Source organism: Ursus arctos, unplaced genomic scaffold (genome assembly GCF_023065955.2).
Source record: "Ursus arctos isolate Adak ecotype North America unplaced genomic scaffold, UrsArc2.0 scaffold_7, whole genome shotgun sequence".
NCBI classification, from domain to species: domain Eukaryota; kingdom Metazoa; phylum Chordata; class Mammalia; order Carnivora; family Ursidae; genus Ursus; species Ursus arctos.
Window position 1 is genome coordinate 37,301,775 of NW_026623089.1, and position 5,402 is coordinate 37,307,176.

At 50.6% G+C, this 5,402-nt stretch overlaps 1 non-coding gene across 1 annotated transcript; it reads left to right on the top strand.

Annotated features, from left to right (window-relative positions):
- Positions 1–474: 474 nt before the first annotated feature.
- Positions 475–581, top strand: LOC113243190 (U6 spliceosomal RNA). The gene has a single exon (XR_003312095.2). It is a non-coding gene; the product is annotated as a U6 spliceosomal RNA (small nuclear RNA).
- The last annotated feature ends 4,821 nt before the right edge of the window (positions 582–5,402 follow it).

Here is a 5,402-nt window from a genome sequence, read left to right on the forward strand (position 1 = left end):
TGGGATTTTCAGGGGCCACGTCTACACTTTTCACTAACTAGTATTGATGTTTGTCAAGAAAGCCACATCCCCAACTTAACAGGGCAAGGCTTTTGAACAAAATCCACTAAATCATTCTTTAGTCTTTTGGAGTAAGGAATCGATTTTCCTTCTTATCATGAAACCAAAAATATAGAACAGTGTGATAAATTTTTATTTCCTAAGAATAAAACCAATCAGGCTCAGTCTATACTTGTATGGCTGATCCTCAGAGTAGGAGACAGTGGGGTGTCCCCTGAGTGCTCTCGGGGAGGATGACACTTAGGAACCTCTCTGTGCTCCCCCTCAGGTCTTTGGGACATGCTTGCAGAAGGGGAGTCAACTTCCCATCTGAGAACCGGGTGTGATCTTCTGAGGCAGAGACATCGACCGTCAGGGTAAAACACAAAACCTGAGCAAGACGTCCAAACCTGCAGGTGAGATTTGGATACCAAGGTGCTTGTTTCGGCGGCACATAGACTGAAGTTGAAACGATACAGAGAAGATTAGCGTGGCTTCAGCATAAGGATTACATGCAAATTCATTAAGTGTTTCATATTAAAAAAAAAAAAATTGGCCCCCCGTGCATTTTGCATAGCTGATGTTCGTGGACTGTCCGAGGAAAATGAGACGTGTGCTCCCCATGAGAACGGGGAGGTGGCATATAACAGTGCACACTTCCAGGTTCCCTTGAAACTCAGAACATCTTGTGAAACTGGACACACTGTCCAGTATGGGGACAGTGACGCGGAGGTGAGAAGCAGCCTCAACTTCCGTCCCCTCTGCCCCATGGGTCCCCCTCATGTCCCAGTCGAGGAGCAGGGGGTCCATGCTCGCCGATCATTGTACTTGCATTGTTTTTTCCCCCTTATAATAGAGAAATATTTCTCTGTATCCATGTTTCTATCAAAAATGAGAAATTAAAAGAGGCACAAGCTTAAAAAAATATTTTGGGTCTTCTCTTTGTGGAAAGACGTAGCCCCACCTGTCTTGGTGCATATTCTGGCTACAAGGGTTCCTTCTGCCCTGCTGATCCCCCGTTTAGGGCACTGCCGGGCCCCCGCGGCTCTGAGCGCGTGCGCGCCATGGTTCATTGGCTCCAGTGCCTGTGTGGTGGGAGGCCAAGGCTCCCTCAGTGGGCAGTTAGGGGCCTGCCATGGGCAGCTTCTGGCCCTCTGGGGGCCTGGTTCAAGTACAGCCAGATTTGCACAGTTAGGAGAGCAAAGAGACTGACAGCCACAGGGGTGTGTGGATGATGACAGCAGCGCTTGGGCTGGAGGACACTGGGCCTTTCTGACAAGCCAGCACCTGTGACGACCCCCCCTGCCGTGACACAGGATCACGAGGATGAAGCACTTAGGATCCCAATCCCTCTGAGCCCCAGTTTCTCCCTTTGTACCTGGAGATGCTTCTCCCTGCCCTTCCAGTCCCGCCCATCTGTTGTGTCACCAAATGAGAGAGCAGGCACGTGGGGATGTCGAAAACCGCTAAATGCTCCCTAACTAGGGCAATTCCTGGCAAAGCGGGGTGTGACTGTGGGGCTTGTGTGAAGTCAGGGCTGCAGGAGTGGGAGCAGCCTGTACGGTTGGTAGGCTGCTCTCTGGAGGACAAGGGCCAGAGAGGGCTCCTGGGTCCTCTGATGGGTCCCTGAGTAAGAAACCCCCTGAAGGGAAAGGAAAGATGTTGGTCTTTGTCTAGTGCTTCGCAGTTTCCAAAGTGTTTCCCAGAGCATTTTCTCCTTTTCCTCTCTTCCCAACCTCATAAAATTGACAAGCAGGGGCAGTTTCCTGAATTCAAAGGACCAGGTGGCTCCAAACCCCGTCTCTTTCAACTGAGAACCATCACTATATATAAATTGCTTTGTTTAAGCTAATGAATAAAAAGAATGCATCGCTAATCTCCTGAACCTGAAGAGTTACTGTGGCGAGGGCAGGCTCCGTGACTCCAGGCTGCTTGCGCTCTTGCGGGGCCCTGAGACCCGCTCTGGCCCTCACCCGCTGGGGGCTCCTGCATTCGCTCAGTGCCGCCAACATCCTCTCTAGGAAGGAGTACACGTGCCTTACTTACCTTGCATGAATCCTGAACCTTAAATTTAATACGACTTATTGTGTGGTGGTGCAAGCCACCAGGCCGAAGGGTTTTAGAAAAGCCAAACTCCCAAGTGTACTCTCTGTTCGTCCGTCCTTCTGTCCTCCGGCCCCTGGGCACCTGTGGGAGAGCAGCTCTGAGGAATTCCCCAGAACGCTGCCCAGCCCTGTTCCCTCCGTGTTGGAGGTAAGGTTCCCACCATTTCCTACAGGAGATCTGGGCCCACTTTATCATCTCTGACATTTACAGCAGGAAGATTGGGGTCGCCGGGAATCCTGGGCTGGGAGACAGCAGCCCTGACTTGCACAGGGGGACTCAGAAGGCAAGCAGAGAAGTTCCAAGCGACTCAATCCCCAGAAGGTATCTGAGGATCAATAAAGCAGTAATCACCACATAGCTGAGGCTGGGGCTCGTGTTTACAGAGCCCTGCCTTGCTGGCCGGTGATTTATAATGGGCCTCGTTTCAGAGGAGGCATTGAGGCTGGAGCTCTGGGGCTTTCGGAAACAGAGACAGCTCGCCCTGGGGGGCACAGAGGGAGGGGCCCTGCCGGGTCTCCCCACACAGCCTCTCTTCCTCCCGCCTTCCCTCTCTCCCTTCTGTCCTTTTAAATAATAACCTTACTGAGTTATAATTCACATTCCATACAGGTCACCTATTGAAAGGGTACCATGCTCTGGTTTTCAGCGTATTCACAGAAATGCGCAAACGTCATTACAGTCAACTTTAGAATATTTTCATCCCTTCCCTCAAAACCCCACACACATTAGAAGCCAGCCCTCTCCCCCAGCCAGGACACCATCATTAGGCAACCACGAATCTAGCTTTCTGTCTCAGTGGATTTTCCCGTTGTGGACATTTATATGAATGGAACCAGGCACTACGCGGTCCTTTGCGGCTGGCTTCTTGCAATTAGTATAAGGCTTTTGCGGTTGACCCGTGTTGTAGCATATGTCAGTACGGCAGCCAAATGTGCCAGCAATCCCACTCCCAGGCATACAACCAAGAACAATGAAAATATACGTCCACACAAACCCTGAATGTCCACAGCAGCATTCTTCATCGTCGCCCCAAAGTGGAAACGACTTAAGTATTCAAGTGTTGAAAGGGTACACAAAATGGAATCTATTTAATGAAATATTTGCAAATAAGAAGAATGAAGTAGGGTGTACGGCATGGGTGGACCTTGAAGACATGCAAAGCAAAAGAAGCCAGTCATAGAATGCCACGTACTGCAGGATTCCATCTCTGCGAAGGGTCCGGAAAGGACAAATGCCCATAGATAGAATGTAGACCAGTAGCTGCCCGGGGCTGGGGGGAGCAGGGAGTGAGGGCCGGCGCCTGCTCCTGGATACAGTTCCCTTGCGGGCGAATGCAGTGCTCTGGAACTGCACGGTGGTGTCGGCCGCACAGGCTGGGGACTGTGTTAAAAATCACTGACCGTACGTGTTAGATGCGTGACTTCTCAGTACGTGAATTACACCCCAACAGAGAGAGGGATGTACTGGCCAGAGGAGAGGGAGGAAGTGAAAAAGACCGGGGAGGGGCTGGTGTTGTGGGGGAGATGGCAGAGCTCCAGCTCTCCGGGCTCCTGTCTGCTCCGCATGGCTTTGGGCCCCGGAACCAGCACAGCAGAGTCATCCGGAACTCTCACACGTGCTAAGAAGGAGACTTGGTTTGAGGCCCCAGGACGGGGGAAGAACAGTGGTGCAGTGTCTTAGGTCCCCACTCCCGCCAGCAGAAGGAGACCCAGACTCAGTGTTTCCCGCCCCCACCTACCACAGGAGACACCCAGTAGGCTCTTCCCTCCCCGTATGGAATGAGAGTTCCTGTAACCCCACATCTAGGGGGATCAACTGGGAACCCCATTTCCCATAAACAGCCAGGGCAGAGCTCTCTAAGGGTTGAGACGTAGCTCCTCCACTGAGAGGCTTCCTGGACCTGGAGGCTTAGCAAGGGGAACCCCCCCCCCCCAGCTAGCTTCTTTGTCCCCCTAGGGCTAAGACCCTGTTCTCTCACTAGAGACCCTCGGGCAGGGTGGGGGGACTCACCATCACAATAAGGGAATCTTGTCACAATAAGCATCTGGCCAGAGAAACTGCTTGTCCCCTTGGACGTGAACTCCCCTACCTGCCAGGAGACATCGGTGCCCCCTGGAGCCACACCTATCTCCTCAGGAAGCAGCAGAAGGGCCCTGTGGGAGCCCCAGAAGCACCAGATAAACAAGCAGACTGGAACCCAGAGCCCAGACAATTAAACTGTCGTTGGAACCACAGCCCACAAAATCGGCCAGTAGCTGCGTGCTAAAACTAAGCGGGCTGACTGCTGGCTACAATGATAAGTTGAAACAGGACCCAGAGTCTCCTAACATCCACCATCAACCCACTTCTCTGTGGGCACGACCAAGTCCCGCACTGCCTGTGTGCATCTCTGGGAACACGAGGGCTGTGCTTTTTGTTGTATATAATATTTTTCTTCTGTTTTTTTTTTTCCTGATTCGAAGTTATACATATGCATTGTAGAAAATCTGGAAAATAGAGATAAAGAGGAAATTATAAATCACCTGTAATCCTACCAATCAGAGAAAACGCATGTAGTGTGTGTGTGTGTGTGTGTGTGTGTGTGTGTGTTGATATTCCCTACATCCTTCCAATCTCTGTCTTTATATGCAGAAAGGAAGTTTATCTCTTATAGAAATTACCTTTATTCAGGGCTCCTGGGTGGCTCAGTCAGTTAAGCATCCGACTCTCCATTCCAGTCATGGTCATGAGATTGAGCCCCACGTCCAGCTCCACACTCAGTGTGGAGTCTGATTGAAATTCCCCCTCCTTTGCCCCTCCCCCCACTCAAGTGCATGCTCCTTCTCTCTCAAATAAGTAAATTTAAAAAATCTTTAAAAAATACCATTTTTCTGTGTATAACATATTTGTAACTTGCCTTTTCCTATAGAACAGATTCCTTCTCTAAATCATTAAATGCTCTTTTCTGTATCATTTCCAGTGGTTGCATGTATTTAGTGACATTTCTGTAAAGAATGTGTATCAGTTACTTTTGGACCACCTACCCTTGGCACTGTATACCATAGGTGCTCAAAAAATGTTGGATGAATGAATTGATAGAGCTCTGTGGCCAGGCTGAGGGCCACAGTCCCTGATGAGCCTCTTCATTGGGCATTTCACTTGTCCCAGCCCAGCCCTGTAAAGGAAGAAAGGGCCTCTTTCCAGGCTTGTGGGAAATCATCAGGTACCCGCTGGAGTCGTGACTCCCATGTTGAAGATTCTCTCCTGGGCAAGAGGCC